The sequence below is a fragment of the Hydra viridissima genome, unplaced genomic scaffold, assembly GCF_058129835.1.
Source record: "Hydra viridissima isolate aposymbiotic clone 2 unplaced genomic scaffold, HvirCarnegie_v1 scaffold_18, whole genome shotgun sequence".
Classification (NCBI taxonomy): domain Eukaryota; kingdom Metazoa; phylum Cnidaria; class Hydrozoa; order Anthoathecata; family Hydridae; genus Hydra; species Hydra viridissima.
This window is the reverse complement of record NW_028324317.1, coordinates 2,779,503-2,802,708: the sequence shown is the minus strand read 5'-3', so window position 1 is coordinate 2,802,708 and position 23,206 is coordinate 2,779,503. Positions and strand designations below refer to the sequence as shown.

General features: G+C 34.9%; 1 long non-coding RNA gene and 8 other non-coding genes across 16 annotated transcripts; all 9 read right to left on the bottom strand.

The window, feature by feature from the left end:
- Positions 1-1,109: 1,109 nt before the first annotated feature.
- Positions 1,110-22,586, bottom strand: LOC149876861 (uncharacterized). 8 transcript variants are annotated; one of them, XR_016448491.1, is made up of 10 exons: positions 22,273-22,586; positions 19,525-20,753; positions 17,316-19,088; positions 16,574-16,725; positions 13,826-15,054; positions 11,617-13,389; positions 10,876-11,027; positions 5,919-9,356; positions 5,177-5,328; positions 1,110-3,657 (listed from the first exon to the last, which is right to left on the bottom strand). It is a non-coding gene; the product is annotated as an uncharacterized LOC149876861 (long non-coding RNA). The 8 variants fall into 8 exon arrangements; XR_016448488.1 differs by having other exon boundaries at positions 1,110-1,992; positions 2,067-3,657; positions 11,617-15,054; positions 17,316-20,753; XR_016448489.1 differs by having other exon boundaries at positions 5,919-7,691; positions 7,766-9,356; positions 11,617-15,054; positions 17,316-20,753.
- LOC149876869 (U1 spliceosomal RNA) lies at positions 2,745-2,908 on the bottom strand. Its single transcript, XR_016448604.1, has one exon. It is a non-coding gene; the product is annotated as a U1 spliceosomal RNA (small nuclear RNA).
- On the bottom strand, positions 3,012-3,203 carry LOC149876868 (U2 spliceosomal RNA). The gene has a single exon (XR_016448597.1). It is a non-coding gene; the product is annotated as a U2 spliceosomal RNA (small nuclear RNA).
- Positions 8,444-8,607, bottom strand: LOC149876867 (U1 spliceosomal RNA). Its single transcript, XR_016448603.1, has one exon. It is a non-coding gene; the product is annotated as a U1 spliceosomal RNA (small nuclear RNA).
- LOC149876866 (U2 spliceosomal RNA) lies at positions 8,711-8,902 on the bottom strand. The gene has a single exon (XR_016448596.1). It is a non-coding gene; the product is annotated as a U2 spliceosomal RNA (small nuclear RNA).
- On the bottom strand, positions 14,142-14,305 carry LOC149876865 (U1 spliceosomal RNA). Its single transcript, XR_016448600.1, has one exon. It is a non-coding gene; the product is annotated as a U1 spliceosomal RNA (small nuclear RNA).
- LOC149876864 (U2 spliceosomal RNA) lies at positions 14,409-14,600 on the bottom strand. The gene has a single exon (XR_016448595.1). It is a non-coding gene; the product is annotated as a U2 spliceosomal RNA (small nuclear RNA).
- Positions 19,841-20,004, bottom strand: LOC149876863 (U1 spliceosomal RNA). Its single transcript, XR_016448589.1, has one exon. It is a non-coding gene; the product is annotated as a U1 spliceosomal RNA (small nuclear RNA).
- On the bottom strand, positions 20,108-20,299 carry LOC149876862 (U2 spliceosomal RNA). Its single transcript, XR_016448594.1, has one exon. It is a non-coding gene; the product is annotated as a U2 spliceosomal RNA (small nuclear RNA).
- Positions 22,587-23,206: the final 620 nt, after the last annotated feature.

The following is a 23,206-nucleotide window of genomic DNA, read 5'->3' as shown; positions in this document are numbered from 1 at the left end:
CGTAACCACTACACCGTTGTTAAACTAAGATCGTAGTAACTAAGTAACTAAGTTAAACTAAATTCGTGGAGCGTAGTAACTCCTTCAGTTTACCTGTCAGTTAAATGATGAAAAGTGTACGTGATCATTCGATCTTAGGCTTTTTTTTTTTTATTTCATTGTTCCCCTTCCCGAAACCCCGAAATGAACGAAATACGATTGGCAAGTATTTGATGCATACCTTAATACACAGTGACTAAAATGTAGTATGTGTTTTTTCCGTGCCCAGCGAATGGTCGGAAGATAGTGCATGCTTTTAGATATCTTAGAGCTTGCGGTTTCATACTAGTGCCCAAGCCTTTGTGTGATTCTTTTTTAAAAAAAAGCAGAAGTTAGATTTTTTGCATTTAATGACAAAAATTTTAGCAAGATCTAATGATTAAATCTGAATAATGATTTTTAAAAACCATGTTCTGCCTCAGTTGCACATAAAATGGTCATATTCTAATCAAGAAGTAGTTAAGCTCTCTCAATCTTTTATTTTCTGCAACCTTCCTAAAGAAAAACATTCGTTATTCAAAAGAAATTATTCAAACAGTTTTTTGTTTTCTTTTCTTTCTTTTCCATTTGTGATCAAATTATGGTTAGTACTAACGGTAGCACATTGCATCCACTTCCTCGTTATTAGTATTTTCTTACCAGCATTAACAACATTCGTTATTTCGTAACTATCCAATTAATGCTTAATAGTTTTAAAATTTACCACAAAAGACTACATTAACTGTCTTGTAAGCGCCAATAAGAATATAATTAAATAAGTATACAACGCCTGGAAGGAAGAAATGTGCTGCTGTTTGTCTTTCTATAATCATCAACGAAGAAATGAAAAAGAAAAATCGGACTCTGGTTTGATTGACAATTCTGAATGCAATTTATACATTCTTGACGCACACAAACATGGTGACAAACAAACAATACTAGGAGCCAATAGTAATTTGCTAAAATTTTTTTTTTTTTTTTTTTTTGCAGGAATAGAGTTCTTATAGTTTTCGTTTCTAAAAAAGAAAAAAAAAAAAAAAATGAAGAAAAAAAACAAGTCAAACAAAAAAACAACAACAACAAAAAACAAATAGGTTTTCAGTTGTTCATAGACTAAGACGGATTAGAACAACTCGAGTATTTTATTTTAGCAGCTAATTTGTTCTCGGCGATGTTTGCTCCATAAAATATAACGATTGCAACAGATATTTTCATTTGAACCCATTTTCTAATGCGTATAATGTTTTTAAAATTTGTGTGGCATAAGACTCTCGTCTCTTTCTCTTGCGCTTCTTGTCACCAGTTCCAGCGACTTTTCCGCCTTTCTTACCAGCGCGCTTCTCGCCTTTTTTTGCCACCTTTGGCGCTTGTTTTCCTCCGGCTTTTGGTGCGTCAGATCATTTCGACGAGCTTAGCAGTGAAAGTTTTTTCTTCTTTGTTTTCATTGCATTGCAACTGGATTTAATTTAAAGTAGATTTGTGGTTTCCAACTTGATAACTTTTCCGTTCTACGCACTTCTATTGGTTTTTAAAAGATTACGTCATTTGAGCATTGTTTATTTCTTTTTTACTATTGGTTAAAAAACTCTTTTCTGTTTAACAAAAAGCCGCACGAGATCTCTAGTCTGTCAGTCTGTTTTCAGTAGAAAACAAAATGTTAGCACGTGGAAAAGGAGGAAAAGCTAAGGCTAAGAGTGGCTTTCTTCAGTTTCCTGTTGGTCGTGTCTAATCTCATCGGTTTAGGCGCACCATCTACTTAGCTGGAGTTTTTGAAAACCTCTCCGCCGAAAATCTTAGAGCTAGCTGGTAATGCTGCACGCGATAACCAGAGAGCCAGGATCATTCCTCGTCGTTTGCAGCTAGCTGTTCGCAACGACGAAGAAGTTAAACAAGCTGTTGTTTGGTGTTACAATCGCGAGCAGCGGTGTGTTGCCAAACATTCAGGCTATGTTGCAATCGTTCCAAAACGGCAATCTAAACAATACCAAAGGCTAACTTCATAGCTACACACCTGTTCAAAGATTATTGTTAAGGCATTGGAAACTTACGCGAAGTTGATTTGTAGACTTGCTGCAACTTATCAAAACATGCAATAATAGCTGTTTTCAAGTCATAAACTACAAGTCAAAAAATATACCAGAATCCAATATGAAATATACAAAAATGGATGGAAATTGTTACTATTGTTGTTACTATCATTACTGTTAGTTTGTTATTGCCATTACTTATTTTTTATGATTATTACTATTGTTATTATCGTTATTATCATTGCTGTTGGTATTATTATTAGTCTGTTATTGCTATCATCATCTTTTATTACCATTATTACGATTGTTATTATTTTCAATCTTACTATTATTATCAAATTTTTATTATTGCGACTATTTTTTTTTCTTTCAACAATTATTACCATTATTGTTTTTTTATTACAGCCATTCATTGAATGATTTCTGGTGTTGCAGCCGTTCGATCACGCTTACTGGTTGCGACTAGATTTTCATTGATTTTATAAGAAAAAAAACAAAACAACAACAAAGAACTTTTGAACGAAATAAAATGTGTTTACACTTTTAGGAGGCTTTGTTTACCTTCTCACTGACAAATCTTCACTCGAGGATATATACATAACATATAAATACACATAAAACATACCTTTTCTCAAATACTCGTTTACGTCCAGTAACTCATAGAGGGCTGAGTGAGGGTTTTTTTTTTTGCATCTTTAAAGGGGGCGAGCGCGAACGCAGGCCCCCACTACCAGAAATTGTACGGTCGAGTTACCGACGTTAGCGGTAATCGCAGGGGTCAGCCCAGGCGAAGTGCAATGCAAGAGCCTCACCCTGGAAGAAGCCCCATGTTGATCAGGTTTACTTCCCCGTCAGGTAAGTATGCCTTTCCCGTTGTGTGGGGAGCCTCGGACGTGCCCCAATCTTCGCAATTGTGGTTTTTTGATTGGACCCTAACCGCATCGTTCCGTTTTTTTTTTTTTCTCTTTTTAATGGGCCGCACTCAGCAGTAGTGCAACGCCGAGGCAACCCGCGGTCAGGGCGAGGTAAACCTACGATCCCTTGACCAAATGCCAAAAATCAGATTAATATATGAGCCGGACTATGCCGGCGTACCAGATATTAAACTGATAAGAACAGATACTACACTTGATCTTAGCCATTAGGCCGAGAAGCGATACTTTTTCAACGAATTTGTGTGCTGGCTCCCTCCCTTTGAACGAAAAAACTTGTGGGCATTTGAATAAGTCGATGGGTAACTGTAAGTTTGAACAATGAAAACATGGGCTCGTTGTATGAAACTAAAACTGCAACAATTTCATTCTAAAACATTTGGGTTTTTTAACCTTCTTTCAGAAATAACCCAACTAACCAAGATTTAAAAATAACACTGGGCAGCAGCAGATTCAAATGCATAATGCGATCAAAAGCCAAGTTGAACAATCCAAAATCAACTCAAAATACTAGCGCCCCGACAGATTTTTTCTGTCAAAAAACATTTGGAGAACCTCTGTATTTAAATGTTCTTTTCATCTGTTGTAACGATGGTACTTTAATCCATCACCAAAACAGCAGAGCTTAGGAAGATTTGTTTGTCATTAGCCTCAAATAGCAATTTCTCACAAACTAAAATCTAAAAAACAAAGTTGAAGTTTAGAAATTTGGACGGTGTAAACTAATTTAAGACTTTAAACTGAGTAGCAAGAAATATTTTTGAAATATTTCTGTTTACATATAAATTAAACAAAGCATTTTATTGGAAGAAATGAACTCCTTAAATGTTTACTGACAAAAAGGTAAAACAATTTAAAAAAGTGACCTAAAACACTCAAAACATCAAACAACAAATGGAAAAGGACAAACTTATGACCCTAAATTACAGTTGACAGCATCATGTTAGCAAAAGTAATGCATGCATACACACAAACGTGCATACATACTTCCATACATACAATTTTCCATACATACATACATACATACATACAAACAAACTTCCATACATACATACATACATACATACATACATACATACATGCATGCATGCATGCATGCATGCATGCATTGATACATATATTCATGCATCCATGCGTCATGCCAATACCTTAGGACATTTAAACAGTGCGCTCTCAGTCCTGGACCACAGATAACCATGGGACTGATAGAGATAGCACCATACTGGAAGATTTAGCTAGCCTTCATCATAATCAGGTGGAATGTCAACAAATTGATTTCTATTCATGCTAATAGCCACAGAGCCATACAGAAAACTGCAGGGAACTTTGCAATCGAGCAATTGTAGATTGTCAGGCCAACTAATGAATTTATGGCAGAGATAACGAAGAAAATCATGAAAAGCCTTGCACATCATATCTCGATTTTTCACAAACTCACAGAGTGTGGTGAATGGAAGAATGCAAAGTTTTTTTAAAAAATTTTACATATTGCCCAACCTAAATCAAGCCTAAAAATGTATTTGCTTAAATTATAGAACCTCAGGATTGATGGAGAACAAAGTTAAAAATATTATCTAGCAGACTTGGGTCAATTTCAATTGTAAATGTAATTGAATTACGATTACTTGAAATTTTAATAGCAACTGAATTACAATGACTTGCACTTGTAATTCACTTACAAGTCATATTATTACAATTACTTGTGACTGTACCTTATAAAATACAATAACAATTACTTCATGAAAATACATTTAATTACAATTAAGTTACAGCCACAATTGAGCCAAGTCTGATGCTAACCTAACTTAACCCTTAACCAACCTTGGCCCAGAACCATATGTACACTCAAAATTCAGTACTTTCGACATTTTATTTTCAATGCTTAGACTTGCTACCTGAGGCTGGGTTAATTTTAACAGAAACTCTGTAAAACATTGAAAAGCCATGTTATGAAAAAGCCAAACAAAAGGTTTGATTCAAAGTGCATTGAACATGCCATTTTTTAAAAAAAAAATTGTCACGTATCTTTCATCAAACTAAAGGATTGTTTTAAAGAAGTGGACAGATTGTCCATTGAAAAGTATCCCTAATTGACCATTCATTTGTTGGCCTTGTGTCAGTTTAACTGTAAAAGAAATAAAGCTGTGAACAAACTAGAAGAAGAAATTCTCAGAAAGATGCTTCTTCTGTTTCACTCACCGATACGAGCGAGAAGAACTCCTCACTTTTCCTCGCTCACTGGGATGCTCTTGTGAGTAGCAGTAGTAGGAGTAGTAGCAGTGGTAGTGCAGATTCTAATACAGATATTTCAGGAACTCAAGACGGACTCTGAAAGTCTCTTGTGACTACCCCTAAAAATGCAAATTTATTTCTAAGCATTATTTTTTTTTTTAATCAGGAACTATTTTTAAGTATTTTTGAAGACTTGAGAGAGTAAAGTGTACAAAACAGTAGTGGCTAAACTGCTTCAAGTTTTAAAATATAAGGTAGAAAACATTGAAAATAAGTAGCGCAGTACTTTTTGTTACTTAAAGCATTCTTGATAAATGATAAAAACTTAAATGGAACTCCTCTAAACTCACTTGTCTTGGTTTTGTCTTAGATACTCTTTTCTTCCATTTTTTTTTTTTTTTTTTTTTTTAATTCGAAACAAACCAAACCAAAAGCACCTTTACGGCTCCTTGACGCTAGGCCGACACCAATAACTTTAGTAGGACTGCGCGTAACCACTACACCGTTGTTAAACTAAGATCGTAGTAACTAAGTAACTAAGTTAAACTAAATTCGTGGAGCGTAGTAACTCCTTCAGTTTACCTGTCAGTTAAATGATGAAAAGTGTACGTGATCATTCGATCTTAGGCTTTTTTTTTTTTATTTCATTGTTCCCCTTCCCGAAACCCCGAAATGAACGAAATACGATTGGCAAGTATTTGATGCATACCTTAATACACAGTGACTAAAATGTAGTATGTGTTTTTTCCGTGCCCAGCGAATGGTCGGAAGATAGTGCATGCTTTTAGATATCTTAGAGCTTGCGGTTTCATACTAGTGCCCAAGCCTTTGTGTGATTCTTTTTTAAAAAAAAGCAGAAGTTAGATTTTTTGCATTTAATGACAAAAATTTTAGCAAGATCTAATGATTAAATCTGAATAATGATTTTTAAAAACCATGTTCTGCCTCAGTTGCACATAAAATGGTCATATTCTAATCAAGAAGTAGTTAAGCTCTCTCAATCTTTTATTTTCTGCAACCTTCCTAAAGAAAAACATTCGTTATTCAAAAGAAATTATTCAAACAGTTTTTTGTTTTCTTTTCTTTCTTTTCCATTTGTGATCAAATTATGGTTAGTACTAACGGTAGCACATTGCATCCACTTCCTCGTTATTAGTATTTTCTTACCAGCATTAACAACATTCGTTATTTCGTAACTATCCAATTAATGCTTAATAGTTTTAAAATTTACCACAAAAGACTACATTAACTGTCTTGTAAGCGCCAATAAGAATATAATTAAATAAGTATACAACGCCTGGAAGGAAGAAATGTGCTGCTGTTTGTCTTTCTATAATCATCAACGAAGAAATGAAAAAGAAAAATCGGACTCTGGTTTGATTGACAATTCTGAATGCAATTTATACATTCTTGACGCACACAAACATGGTGACAAACAAACAATACTAGGAGCCAATAGTAATTTGCTAAAATTTTTTTTTTTTTTTTTTTTTGCAGGAATAGAGTTCTTATAGTTTTCGTTTCTAAAAAAGAAAAAAAAAAAAAAAAATGAAGAAAAAAAACAAGTCAAACAAAAAAACAACAACAACAAAAAACAAATAGGTTTTCAGTTGTTCATAGACTAAGACGGATTAGAACAACTCGAGTATTTTATTTTAGCAGCTAATTTGTTCTCGGCGATGTTTGCTCCATAAAATATAACGATTGCAACAGATATTTTCATTTGAACCCATTTTCTAATGCGTATAATGTTTTTAAAATTTGTGTGGCATAAGACTCTCGTCTCTTTCTCTTGCGCTTCTTGTCACCAGTTCCAGCGACTTTTCCGCCTTTCTTACCAGCGCGCTTCTCGCCTTTTTTTGCCACCTTTGGCGCTTGTTTTCCTCCGGCTTTTGGTGCGTCAGATCATTTCGACGAGCTTAGCAGTGAAAGTTTTTTCTTCTTTGTTTTCATTGCATTGCAACTGGATTTAATTTAAAGTAGATTTGTGGTTTCCAACTTGATAACTTTTCCGTTCTACGCACTTCTATTGGTTTTTAAAAGATTACGTCATTTGAGCATTGTTTATTTCTTTTTTACTATTGGTTAAAAAACTCTTTTCTGTTTAACAAAAAGCCGCACGAGATCTCTAGTCTGTCAGTCTGTTTTCAGTAGAAAACAAAATGTTAGCACGTGGAAAAGGAGGAAAAGCTAAGGCTAAGAGTGGCTTTCTTCAGTTTCCTGTTGGTCGTGTCTAATCTCATCGGTTTAGGCGCACCATCTACTTAGCTGGAGTTTTTGAAAACCTCTCCGCCGAAAATCTTAGAGCTAGCTGGTAATGCTGCACGCGATAACCAGAGAGCCAGGATCATTCCTCGTCGTTTGCAGCTAGCTGTTCGCAACGACGAAGAAGTTAAACAAGCTGTTGTTTGGTGTTACAATCGCGAGCAGCGGTGTGTTGCCAAACATTCAGGCTATGTTGCAATCGTTCCAAAACGGCAATCTAAACAATACCAAAGGCTAACTTCATAGCTACACACCTGTTCAAAGATTATTGTTAAGGCATTGGAAACTTACGCGAAGTTGATTTGTAGACTTGCTGCAACTTATCAAAACATGCAATAATAGCTGTTTTCAAGTCATAAACTACAAGTCAAAAAATATACCAGAATCCAATATGAAATATACAAAAATGGATGGAAATTGTTACTATTGTTGTTACTATCATTACTGTTAGTTTGTTATTGCCATTACTTATTTTTTATGATTATTACTATTGTTATTATCGTTATTATCATTGCTGTTGGTATTATTATTAGTCTGTTATTGCTATCATCATCTTTTATTACCATTATTACGATTGTTATTATTTTCAATCTTACTATTATTATCAAATTTTTATTATTGCGACTATTTTTTTTTCTTTCAACAATTATTACCATTATTGTTTTTTTATTACAGCCATTCATTGAATGATTTCTGGTGTTGCAGCCGTTCGATCACGCTTACTGGTTGCGACTAGATTTTCATTGATTTTATAAGAAAAAAAACAAAACAACAACAAAGAACTTTTGAACGAAATAAAATGTGTTTACACTTTTAGGAGGCTTTGTTTACCTTCTCACTGACAAATCTTCACTCGAGGATATATACATAACATATAAATACACATAAAACATACCTTTTCTCAAATACTCGTTTACGTCCAGTAACTCATAGAGGGCTGAGTGAGGGTTTTTTTTTTTGCATCTTTAAAGGGGGCGAGCGCGAACGCAGGCCCCCACTACCAGAAATTGTACGGTCGAGTTACCGACGTTAGCGGTAATCGCAGGGGTCAGCCCAGGCGAAGTGCAATGCAAGAGCCTCACCCTGGAAGAAGCCCCATGTTGATCAGGTTTACTTCCCCGTCAGGTAAGTATGCCTTTCCCGTTGTGTGGGGAGCCTCGGACGTGCCCCAATCTTCGCAATTGTGGTTTTTTGATTGGACCCTAACCGCATCGTTCCGTTTTTTTTTTTTTCTCTTTTTAATGGGCCGCACTCAGCAGTAGTGCAACGCCGAGGCAACCCGCGGTCAGGGCGAGGTAAACCTACGATCCCTTGACCAAATGCCAAAAATCAGATTAATATATGAGCCGGACTATGCCGGCGTACCAGATATTAAACTGATAAGAACAGATACTACACTTGATCTTAGCCATTAGGCCGAGAAGCGATACTTTTTCAACGAATTTGTGTGCTGGCTCCCTCCCTTTGAACGAAAAAACTTGTGGGCATTTGAATAAGTCGATGGGTAACTGTAAGTTTGAACAATGAAAACATGGGCTCGTTGTATGAAACTAAAACTGCAACAATTTCATTCTAAAACATTTGGGTTTTTTAACCTTCTTTCAGAAATAACCCAACTAACCAAGATTTAAAAATAACACTGGGCAGCAGCAGATTCAAATGCATAATGCGATCAAAAGCCAAGTTGAACAATCCAAAATCAACTCAAAATACTAGCGCCCCGACAGATTTTTTCTGTCAAAAAACATTTGGAGAACCTCTGTATTTAAATGTTCTTTTCATCTGTTGTAACGATGGTACTTTAATCCATCACCAAAACAGCAGAGCTTAGGAAGATTTGTTTGTCATTAGCCTCAAATAGCAATTTCTCACAAACTAAAATCTAAAAAACAAAGTTGAAGTTTAGAAATTTGGACGGTGTAAACTAATTTAAGACTTTAAACTGAGTAGCAAGAAATATTTTTGAAATATTTCTGTTTACATATAAATTAAACAAAGCATTTTATTGGAAGAAATGAACTCCTTAAATGTTTACTGACAAAAAGGTAAAACAATTTAAAAAAGTGACCTAAAACACTCAAAACATCAAACAACAAATGGAAAAGGACAAACTTATGACCCTAAATTACAGTTGACAGCATCATGTTAGCAAAAGTAATGCATGCATACACACAAACGTGCATACATACTTCCATACATACAATTTTCCATACATACATACATACATACATACAAACAAACTTCCATACATACATACATACATACATACATACATACATACATGCATGCATGCATGCATGCATGCATGCATTGATACATATATTCATGCATCCATGCGTCATGCCAATACCTTAGGACATTTAAACAGTGCGCTCTCAGTCCTGGACCACAGATAACCATGGGACTGATAGAGATAGCACCATACTGGAAGATTTAGCTAGCCTTCATCATAATCAGGTGGAATGTCAACAAATTGATTTCTATTCATGCTAATAGCCACAGAGCCATACAGAAAACTGCAGGGAACTTTGCAATCGAGCAATTGTAGATTGTCAGGCCAACTAATGAATTTATGGCAGAGATAACGAAGAAAATCATGAAAAGCCTTGCACATCATATCTCGATTTTTCACAAACTCACAGAGTGTGGTGAATGGAAGAATGCAAAGTTTTTTTAAAAAATTTTACATATTGCCCAACCTAAATCAAGCCTAAAAATGTATTTGCTTAAATTATAGAACCTCAGGATTGATGGAGAACAAAGTTAAAAATATTATCTAGCAGACTTGGGTCAATTTCAATTGTAAATGTAATTGAATTACGATTACTTGAAATTTTAATAGCAACTGAATTACAATGACTTGCACTTGTAATTCACTTACAAGTCATATTATTACAATTACTTGTGACTGTACCTTATAAAATACAATAACAATTACTTCATGAAAATACATTTAATTACAATTAAGTTACAGCCACAATTGAGCCAAGTCTGATGCTAACCTAACTTAACCCTTAACCAACCTTGGCCCAGAACCATATGTACACTCAAAATTCAGTACTTTCGACATTTTATTTTCAATGCTTAGACTTGCTACCTGAGGCTGGGTTAATTTTAACAGAAACTCTGTAAAACATTGAAAAGCCATGTTATGAAAAAGCCAAACAAAAGGTTTGATTCAAAGTGCATTGAACATGCCATTTTTTAAAAAAAAAATTGTCACGTATCTTTCATCAAACTAAAGGATTGTTTTAAAGAAGTGGACAGATTGTCCATTGAAAAGTATCCCTAATTGACCATTCATTTGTTGGCCTTGTGTCAGTTTAACTGTAAAAGAAATAAAGCTGTGAACAAACTAGAAGAAGAAATTCTCAGAAAGATGCTTCTTCTGTTTCACTCACCGATACGAGCGAGAAGAACTCCTCACTTTTCCTCGCTCACTGGGATGCTCTTGTGAGTAGCAGTAGTAGGAGTAGTAGCAGTGGTAGTGCAGATTCTAATACAGATATTTCAGGAACTCAAGACGGACTCTGAAAGTCTCTTGTGACTACCCCTAAAAATGCAAATTTATTTCTAAGCATTATTTTTTTTTTTAATCAGGAACTATTTTTAAGTATTTTTGAAGACTTGAGAGAGTAAAGTGTACAAAACAGTAGTGGCTAAACTGCTTCAAGTTTTAAAATATAAGGTAGAAAACATTGAAAATAAGTAGCGCAGTACTTTTTGTTACTTAAAGCATTCTTGATAAATGATAAAAACTTAAATGGAACTCCTCTAAACTCACTTGTCTTGGTTTTGTCTTAGATACTCTTTTCTTCCATTTTTTTTTTTTTTTTTTTTTTAATTCGAAACAAACCAAACCAAAAGCACCTTTACGGCTCCTTGACGCTAGGCCGACACCAATAACTTTAGTAGGACTGCGCGTAACCACTACACCGTTGTTAAACTAAGATCGTAGTAACTAAGTAACTAAGTTAAACTAAATTCGTGGAGCGTAGTAACTCCTTCAGTTTACCTGTCAGTTAAATGATGAAAAGTGTACGTGATCATTCGATCTTAGGCTTTTTTTTTTTTATTTCATTGTTCCCCTTCCCGAAACCCCGAAATGAACGAAATACGATTGGCAAGTATTTGATGCATACCTTAATACACAGTGACTAAAATGTAGTATGTGTTTTTTCCGTGCCCAGCGAATGGTCGGAAGATAGTGCATGCTTTTAGATATCTTAGAGCTTGCGGTTTCATACTAGTGCCCAAGCCTTTGTGTGATTCTTTTTTAAAAAAAAGCAGAAGTTAGATTTTTTGCATTTAATGACAAAAATTTTAGCAAGATCTAATGATTAAATCTGAATAATGATTTTTAAAAACCATGTTCTGCCTCAGTTGCACATAAAATGGTCATATTCTAATCAAGAAGTAGTTAAGCTCTCTCAATCTTTTATTTTCTGCAACCTTCCTAAAGAAAAACATTCGTTATTCAAAAGAAATTATTCAAACAGTTTTTTGTTTTCTTTTCTTTCTTTTCCATTTGTGATCAAATTATGGTTAGTACTAACGGTAGCACATTGCATCCACTTCCTCGTTATTAGTATTTTCTTACCAGCATTAACAACATTCGTTATTTCGTAACTATCCAATTAATGCTTAATAGTTTTAAAATTTACCACAAAAGACTACATTAACTGTCTTGTAAGCGCCAATAAGAATATAATTAAATAAGTATACAACGCCTGGAAGGAAGAAATGTGCTGCTGTTTGTCTTTCTATAATCATCAACGAAGAAATGAAAAAGAAAAATCGGACTCTGGTTTGATTGACAATTCTGAATGCAATTTATACATTCTTGACGCACACAAACATGGTGACAAACAAACAATACTAGGAGCCAATAGTAATTTGCTAAAATTTTTTTTTTTTTTTTTTTTTGCAGGAATAGAGTTCTTATAGTTTTCGTTTCTAAAAAAGAAAAAAAAAAAAAAAAATGAAGAAAAAAAACAAGTCAAACAAAAAAACAACAACAACAAAAAACAAATAGGTTTTCAGTTGTTCATAGACTAAGACGGATTAGAACAACTCGAGTATTTTATTTTAGCAGCTAATTTGTTCTCGGCGATGTTTGCTCCATAAAATATAACGATTGCAACAGATATTTTCATTTGAACCCATTTTCTAATGCGTATAATGTTTTTAAAATTTGTGTGGCATAAGACTCTCGTCTCTTTCTCTTGCGCTTCTTGTCACCAGTTCCAGCGACTTTTCCGCCTTTCTTACCAGCGCGCTTCTCGCCTTTTTTTGCCACCTTTGGCGCTTGTTTTCCTCCGGCTTTTGGTGCGTCAGATCATTTCGACGAGCTTAGCAGTGAAAGTTTTTTCTTCTTTGTTTTCATTGCATTGCAACTGGATTTAATTTAAAGTAGATTTGTGGTTTCCAACTTGATAACTTTTCCGTTCTACGCACTTCTATTGGTTTTTAAAAGATTACGTCATTTGAGCATTGTTTATTTCTTTTTTACTATTGGTTAAAAAACTCTTTTCTGTTTAACAAAAAGCCGCACGAGATCTCTAGTCTGTCAGTCTGTTTTCAGTAGAAAACAAAATGTTAGCACGTGGAAAAGGAGGAAAAGCTAAGGCTAAGAGTGGCTTTCTTCAGTTTCCTGTTGGTCGTGTCTAATCTCATCGGTTTAGGCGCACCATCTACTTAGCTGGAGTTTTTGAAAACCTCTCCGCCGAAAATCTTAGAGCTAGCTGGTAATGCTGCACGCGATAACCAGAGAGCCAGGATCATTCCTCGTCGTTTGCAGCTAGCTGTTCGCAACGACGAAGAAGTTAAACAAGCTGTTGTTTGGTGTTACAATCGCGAGCAGCGGTGTGTTGCCAAACATTCAGGCTATGTTGCAATCGTTCCAAAACGGCAATCTAAACAATACCAAAGGCTAACTTCATAGCTACACACCTGTTCAAAGATTATTGTTAAGGCATTGGAAACTTACGCGAAGTTGATTTGTAGACTTGCTGCAACTTATCAAAACATGCAATAATAGCTGTTTTCAAGTCATAAACTACAAGTCAAAAAATATACCAGAATCCAATATGAAATATACAAAAATGGATGGAAATTGTTACTATTGTTGTTACTATCATTACTGTTAGTTTGTTATTGCCATTACTTATTTTTTATGATTATTACTATTGTTATTATCGTTATTATCATTGCTGTTGGTATTATTATTAGTCTGTTATTGCTATCATCATCTTTTATTACCATTATTACGATTGTTATTATTTTCAATCTTACTATTATTATCAAATTTTTATTATTGCGACTATTTTTTTTTCTTTCAACAATTATTACCATTATTGTTTTTTTATTACAGCCATTCATTGAATGATTTCTGGTGTTGCAGCCGTTCGATCACGCTTACTGGTTGCGACTAGATTTTCATTGATTTTATAAGAAAAAAAACAAAACAACAACAAAGAACTTTTGAACGAAATAAAATGTGTTTACACTTTTAGGAGGCTTTGTTTACCTTCTCACTGACAAATCTTCACTCGAGGATATATACATAACATATAAATACACATAAAACATACCTTTTCTCAAATACTCGTTTACGTCCAGTAACTCATAGAGGGCTGAGTGAGGGTTTTTTTTTTTGCATCTTTAAAGGGGGCGAGCGCGAACGCAGGCCCCCACTACCAGAAATTGTACGGTCGAGTTACCGACGTTAGCGGTAATCGCAGGGGTCAGCCCAGGCGAAGTGCAATGCAAGAGCCTCACCCTGGAAGAAGCCCCATGTTGATCAGGTTTACTTCCCCGTCAGGTAAGTATGCCTTTCCCGTTGTGTGGGGAGCCTCGGACGTGCCCCAATCTTCGCAATTGTGGTTTTTTGATTGGACCCTAACCGCATCGTTCCGTTTTTTTTTTTTTCTCTTTTTAATGGGCCGCACTCAGCAGTAGTGCAACGCCGAGGCAACCCGCGGTCAGGGCGAGGTAAACCTACGATCCCTTGACCAAATGCCAAAAATCAGATTAATATATGAGCCGGACTATGCCGGCGTACCAGATATTAAACTGATAAGAACAGATACTACACTTGATCTTAGCCATTAGGCCGAGAAGCGATACTTTTTCAACGAATTTGTGTGCTGGCTCCCTCCCTTTGAACGAAAAAACTTGTGGGCATTTGAATAAGTCGATGGGTAACTGTAAGTTTGAACAATGAAAACATGGGCTCGTTGTATGAAACTAAAACTGCAACAATTTCATTCTAAAACATTTGGGTTTTTTAACCTTCTTTCAGAAATAACCCAACTAACCAAGATTTAAAAATAACACTGGGCAGCAGCAGATTCAAATGCATAATGCGATCAAAAGCCAAGTTGAACAATCCAAAATCAACTCAAAATACTAGCGCCCCGACAGATTTTTTCTGTCAAAAAACATTTGGAGAACCTCTGTATTTAAATGTTCTTTTCATCTGTTGTAACGATGGTACTTTAATCCATCACCAAAACAGCAGAGCTTAGGAAGATTTGTTTGTCATTAGCCTCAAATAGCAATTTCTCACAAACTAAAATCTAAAAAACAAAGTTGAAGTTTAGAAATTTGGACGGTGTAAACTAATTTAAGACTTTAAACTGAGTAGCAAGAAATATTTTTGAAATATTTCTGTTTACATATAAATTAAACAAAGCATTTTATTGGAAGAAATGAACTCCTTAAATGTTTACTGACAAAAAGGTAAAACAATTTAAAAAAGTGACCTAAAACACTCAAAACATCAAACAACAAATGGAAAAGGACAAACTTATGACCCTAAATTACAGTTGACAGCATCATGTTAGCAAAAGTAATGCATGCATACACACAAACGTGCATACATACTTCCATACATACAATTTTCCATACATACATACATACATACATACAAACAAACTTCCATACATACATACATACATACATACATACATACATACATGCATGCATGCATGCATGCATGCATGCATTGATACATATATTCATGCATCCATGCGTCATGCCAATACCTTAGGACATTTAAACAGTGCGCTCTCAGTCCTGGACCACAGATAACCATGGGACTGATAGAGATAGCACCATACTGGAAGATTTAGCTAGCCTTCATCATAATCAGGTGGAATGTCAACAAATTGATTTCTATTCATGCTAATAGCCACAGAGCCATACAGAAAACTGCAGGGAACTTTGCAATCGAGCAATTGTAGATTGTCAGGCCAACTAATGAATTTATGGCAGAGATAACGAAGAAAATCATGAAAAGCCTTGCACATCATATCTCGATTTTTCACAAACTCACAGAGTGTGGTGAATGGAAGAATGCAAAGTTTTTTTAAAAAATTTTACATATTGCCCAACCTAAATCAAGCCTAAAAATGTATTTGCTTAAATTATAGAACCTCAGGATTGATGGAGAACAAAGTTAAAAATATTATCTAGCAGACTTGGGTCAATTTCAATTGTAAATGTAATTGAATTACGATTACTTGAAATTTTAATAGCAACTGAATTACAATGACTTGCACTTGTAATTCACTTACAAGTCATATTATTACAATTACTTGTGACTGTACCTTATAAAATACAATAACAATTACTTCATGAAAATACATTTAATTACAATTAAGTTACAGCCACAATTGAGCCAAGTCTGATGCTAACCTAACTTAACCCTTAACCAACCTTGGCCCAGAACCATATGTACACTCAAAATTCAGTACTTTCGACATTTTATTTTCAATGCTTAGACTTGCTACCTGAGGCTGGGTTAATTTTAACAGAAACTCTGTAAAACATTGAAAAGCCATGTTATGAAAAAGCCAAACAAAAGGTTTGATTCAAAGTGCATTGAACATGCCATTTTTTAAAAAAAAAATTGTCACGTATCTTTCATCAAACTAAAGGATTGTTTTAAAGAAGTGGACAGATTGTCCATTGAAAAGTATCCCTAATTGACCATTCATTTGTTGGCCTTGTGTCAGTTTAACTGTAAAAGAAATAAAGCTGTGAACAAACTAGAAGAAGAAATTCTCAGAAAGATGCTTCTTCTGTTTCACTCACCGATACGAGCGAGAAGAACTCCTCACTTTTCCTCGCTCACTGGGATGCTCTTGTGAGTAGCAGTAGTAGGAGTAGTAGCAGTGGTAGTGCAGATTCTAATACAGATATTTCAGGAACTCAAGACGGACTCTGAAAGTCTCTTGTGACTACCCCTAAAAATGCAAATTTATTTCTAAGCATTATTTTTTTTTTTAATCAGGAACTATTTTTAAGTATTTTTGAAGACTTGAGAGAGTAAAGTGTACAAAACAGTAGTGGCTAAACTGCTTCAAGTTTTAAAATATAAGGTAGAAAACATTGAAAATAAGTAGCGCAGTACTTTTTGTTACTTAAAGCATTCTTGATAAATGATAAAAACTTAAATGGAACTCCTCTAAACTCACTTGTCTTGGTTTTGTCTTAGATACTCTTTTCTTCCATTTTTTTTTTTTTTTTTTTTTTTAATTCGAAACAAACCAAACCAAAAGCACCTTTACGGCTCCTTGACGCTAGGCCGACACCAATAACTTTAGTAGGACTGCGCGTAACCACTACACCGTTGTTAAACTAAGATCGTAGTAACTAAGTAACTAAGTTAAACTAAATTCGTGGAGCGTAGTAACTCCTTCAGTTTACCTGTCAGTTAAATGATGAAAAGTGTACGTGATCATTCGATCTTAGGCTTTTTTTTTTTTATTTCATTGTTCCCCTTCCCGAAACCCCGAAATGAACGAAATACGATTGGCAAGTATTTGATGCATACCTTAATACACAGTGACTAAAATGTAGTATGTGTTTTTTCCGTGCCCAGCGAATGGTCGGAAGATAGTGCATGCTTTTAGATATCTTAGAGCTTGCGGTTTCATACTAGTGCCCAAGCCTTTGTGTGATTCTTTTTTAAAAAAAAGCAGAAGTTAGATTTTTTGCATTTAATGACAAAAATTTTAGCAAGATCTAATGATTAAATCTGAATAATGATTTTTAAAAACCATGTTCTGCCTCAGTTGCACATAAAATGGTCATATTCTAATCAAGAAGTAGTTAAGCTCTCTCAATCTTTTATTTTCTGCAACCTTCCTAAAGAAAAACATTCGTTATTCAAAAGAAATTATTCAAACAGTTTTTTGTTTTCTTTTCTTTCTTTTCCATTTGTGATCAAATTATGGTTAGTACTAACGGTAGCACATTGCATCCACTTCCTCGTTATTAGTATTTTCTTACCAGCATTAACAACATTCGTTATTTCGTAACTATCCAATTAATGCTTAATAGTTTTAAAATTTACCACAAAAGACTACATTAACTGTCTTGTAAGCGCCAATAAGAATATAATTAAATAAGTATACAACGCCTGGAAGGAAGAAATGTGCTGCTGTTTGTCTTTCTATAATCATCAACGAAGAAATGAAAAAGAAAAATCGGACTCTGGTTTGATTGACAATTCTGAATGCAATTTATACATTCTTGACGCACACAAACATGGTGACAAACAAACAATACTAGGAGCCAATAGTAATTTGCTAAAATTTTTTTTTTTTTTTTTTTTTGCAGGAATAGAGTTCTTATAGTTTTCGTTTCTAAAAAAGAAAAAAAAAAAAAAAAATGAAGAAAAAAAACAAGTCAAACAAAAAAACAACAACAACAAAAAACAAATAGGTTTTCAGTTGTTCATAGACTAAGACGGATTAGAACAACTCGAGTATTTTATTTTAGCAGCTAATTTGTTCTCGGCGATGTTTGCTCCATAAAATATAACGATTGCAACAGATATTTTCATTTGAACCCATTTTCTAATGCGTATAATGTTTTTAAAATTTGTGTGGCATAAGACTCTCGTCTCTTTCTCTTGCGCTTCTTGTCACCAGTTCCAGCGACTTTTCCGCCTTTCTTACCAGCGCGCTTCTCGCCTTTTTTTGCCACCTTTGGCGCTTGTTTTCCTCCGGCTTTTGGTGCGTCAGATCATTTCGACGAGCTTAGCAGTGAAAGTTTTTTCTTCTTTGTTTTCATTGCATTGCAACTGGATTTAATTTAAAGTAGATTTGTGGTTTCCAACTTGATAACTTTTCCGTTCTACGCACTTCTATTGGTTTTTAAAAGATTACGTCATTTGAGCATTGTTTATTTCTTTTTTACTATTGGTTAAAAAACTCTTTTCTGTTTAACAAAAAGCCGCACGAGATCTCTAGTCTGTCAGTCTGTTTTCAGTAGAAAACAAAATGTTAGCACGTGGAAAAGGAGGAAAAGCTAAGGCTAAGAGTGGCTTTCTTCAGTTTCCTGTTGGTCGTGTCTAATCTCATCGGTTTAGGCGCACCATCTACTTAGCTGGAGTTTTTGAAAACCTCTCCGCCGAAAATCTTAGAGCTAGCTGGTAATGCTGCACGCGATAACCAGAGAGCCAGGATCATTCCTCGTCGTTTGCAGCTAGCTGTTCGCAACGACGAAGAAGTTAAACAAGCTGTTGTTTGGTGTTACAATCGCGAGCAGCGGTGTGTTGCCAAACATTCAGGCTATGTTGCAATCGTTCCAAAACGGCAATCTAAACAATACCAAAGGCTAACTTCATAGCTACACACCTGTTCAAAGATTATTGTTAAGGCATTGGAAACTTACGCGAAGTTGATTTGTAGACTTGCTGCAACTTATCAAAACATGCAATAATAGCTGTTTTCAAGTCATAAACTACAAGTCAAAAAATATACCAGAATCCAATATGAAATATACAAAAATGGATGGAAATTGTTACTATTGTTGTTACTATCATTACTGTTAGTTTGTTATTGCCATTACTTATTTTTTATGATTATTACTATTGTTATTATCGTTATTATCATTGCTGTTGGTATTATTATTAGTCTGTTATTGCTATCATCATCTTTTATTACCATTATTACGATTGTTATTATTTTCAATCTTACTATTATTATCAAATTTTTATTATTGCGACTATTTTTTTTTCTTTCAACAATTATTACCATTATTGTTTTTTTATTACAGCCATTCATTGAATGATTTCTGGTGTTGCAGCCGTTCGATCACGCTTACTGGTTGCGACTAGATTTTCATTGATTTTATAAGAAAAAAAACAAAACAACAACAAAGAACTTTTGAACGAAATAAAATGTGTTTACACTTTTAGGAGGCTTTGTTTACCTTCTCACTGACAAATCTTCACTCGAGGATATATACATAACATATAAATACACATAAAACATACCTTTTCTCAAATACTCGTTTACGTCCAGTAACTCATAGAGGGCTGAGTGAGGGTTTTTTTTTTTGCATCTTTAAAGGGGGCGAGCGCGAACGCAGGCCCCCACTACCAGAAATTGTACGGTCGAGTTACCGACGTTAGCGGTAATCGCAGGGGTCAGCCCAGGCGAAGTGCAATGCAAGAGCCTCACCCTGGAAGAAGCCCCATGTTGATCAGGTTTACTTCCCCGTCAGGTAAGTATGCCTTTCCCGTTGTGTGGGGAGCCTCGGACGTGCCCCAATCTTCGCAATTGTGGTTTTTTGATTGGACCCTAACCGCATCGTTCCGTTTTTTTTTTTTTCTCTTTTTAATGGGCCGCACTCAGCAGTAGTGCAACGCCGAGGCAACCCGCGGTCAGGGCGAGGTAAACCTACGATCCCTTGACCAAATGCCAAAAATCAGATTAATATATGAGCCGGACTATGCCGGCGTACCAGATATTAAACTGATAAGAACAGATACTACACTTGATCTTAGCCATTAGGCCGAGAAGCGATACTTTTTCAACGAATTTGTGTGCTGGCTCCCTCCCTTTGAACGAAAAAACTTGTGGGCATTTGAATAAGTCGATGGGTAACTGTAAGTTTGAACAATGAAAACATGGGCTCGTTGTATGAAACTAAAACTGCAACAATTTCATTCTAAAACATTTGGGTTTTTTAACCTTCTTTCAGAAATAACCCAACTAACCAAGATTTAAAAATAACACTGGGCAGCAGCAGATTCAAATGCATAATGCGATCAAAAGCCAAGTTGAACAATCCAAAATCAACTCAAAATACTAGCGCCCCGACAGATTTTTTCTGTCAAAAAACATTTGGAGAACCTCTGTATTTAAATGTTCTTTTCATCTGTTGTAACGATGGTACTTTAATCCATCACCAAAACAGCAGAGCTTAGGAAGATTTGTTTGTCATTAGCCTCAAATAGCAATTTCTCACAAACTAAAATCTAAAAAACAAAGTTGAAGTTTAGAAATTTGGACGGTGTAAACTAATTTAAGACTTTAAACTGAGTAGCAAGAAATATTTTTGAAATATTTCTGTTTACATATAAATTAAACAAAGCATTTTATTGGAAGAAATGAACTCCTTAAATGTTTACTGACAAAAAGGTAAAACAATTTAAAAAAGTGACCTAAAACACTCAAAACATCAAACAACAAATGGAAAAGGACAAACTTATGACCCTAAATTACAGTTGACAGCATCATGTTAGCAAAAGTAATGCATGCATACACACAAACGTGCATACATACTTCCATACATACAATTTTCCATACATACATACATACATACATACAAACAAACTTCCATACATACATACATACATACATACATACATACATACATGCATGCATGCATGCATGCATGCATGCATTGATACATATATTCATGCATCCATGCGTCATGCCAATACCTTAGGACATTTAAACAGTGCGCTCTCAGTCCTGGACCACAGATAACCATGGGACTGATAGAGATAGCACCATACTGGAAGATTTAGCTAGCCTTCATCATAATCAGGTGGAATGTCAACAAATTGATTTCTATTCATGCTAATAGCCACAGAGCCATACAGAAAACTGCAGGGAACTTTGCAATCGAGCAATTGTAGATTGTCAGGCCAACTAATGAATTTATGGCAGAGATAACGAAGAAAATCATGAAAAGCCTTGCACATCATATCTCGATTTTTCACAAACTCACAGAGTGTGGTGAATGGAAGAATGCAAAGTTTTTTTAAAAAATTTTACATATTGCCCAACCTAAATCAAGCCTAAAAATGTATTTGCTTAAATTATAGAACCTCAGGATTGATGGAGAACAAAGTTAAAAATATTATCTAGCAGACTTGGGTCAATTTCAATTGTAAATGTAATTGAATTACGATTACTTGAAATTTTAATAGCAACTGAATTACAATGACTTGCACTTGTAATTCACTTACAAGTCATATTATTACAATTACTTGTGACTGTACCTTATAAAATACAATAACAATTACTTCATGAAAATACATTTAATTACAATTAAGTTACAGCCACAATTGAGCCAAGTCTGATGCTAACCTAACTTAACCCTTAACCAACCTTGGCCCAGAACCATATGTACACTCAAAATTCAGTACTTTCGACATTTTATTTTCAATGCTTAGACTTGCTACCTGAGGCTGGGTTAATTTTAACAGAAACTCTGTAAAACATTGAAAAGCCATGTTATGAAAAAGCCAAACAAAAGGTTTGATTCAAAGTGCATTGAACATGCCATTTTTTAAAAAAAAAATTGTCACGTATCTTTCATCAAACTAAAGGATTGTTTTAAAGAAGTGGACAGATTGTCCATTGAAAAGTATCCCTAATTGACCATTCATTTGTTGGCCTTGTGTCAGTTTAACTGTAAAAGAAATAAAGCTGTGAACAAACTAGAAGAAGAAATTCTCAGAAAGATGCTTCTTCTGTTTCACTCACCGATACGAGCGAGAAGAACTCCTCACTTTTCCTCGCTCACTGGGATGCTCTTGTGAGTAGCAGTAGTAGGAGTAGTAGCAGTGGTAGTGCAGATTCTAATACAGATTTTTACGAGCTTTAGCTTTCCATAACATTTTTTCCTATATAAGAGTTGTTGCTTTCTTAGACATAATAGGTTATGTCCTTTTCCGTTTAGCTCCAAGAAAGCAAGTTTGGAGTGCATTTTGCTGATATTGAATTTATGCCCATGCGGCCAGAGGTGAATTATTAAACTTTGGTTAACCGAGTAATACCCCTCGTTTTCTCGAAATACCGGCCTTACCGGTCGTCTTAATGTTTTAGTCCTGGAAATATACTTTTCTTCGGCCAATTAATTGCCAGGTTTTACCCCACGTGAATGTTAGATTTTCTTTCTATGTACGCTGGATCCGCTCAAAGTCTGGAATTTTTGACATTCACGTGGGTTTTTCCTCAGCGTTTTATTGGACGGTCTGCTATACCTAAAATCCCTCTTTACGTCACACTTTTTCTTCTCTAACATTTGTTCATAACATTAATTCCAAAAATCCAATATGGCGAACTCTCTGCATGGTATTTTTGTTTTGCTTTTTTTATTTAATTTTTTATATTTTTATTATTTCTTCATTATTTTATTTTATTTTTTTTCCTCCCCTTTTTCTGCAGAAACCAGTAAACACTAAATTTAAAGCAAAATGACTATTTTGTTTGATACTATAAAGTACCAAACAAAACTGTCCTTTTGCTTTGAATTAAGTTTGTATTGGTTTCTGCAGAACAACAGCGAAAAAGCAATTGCTCCTCTGTGCAAAAGAACACCCTTTTTGCAATCGATCTTGTGCGAATGCAGCACTTGGTTGCAGACTCACCAGTCGATATGATTTATAATATGTCTTCTAACATTTTCCTCCAAGAA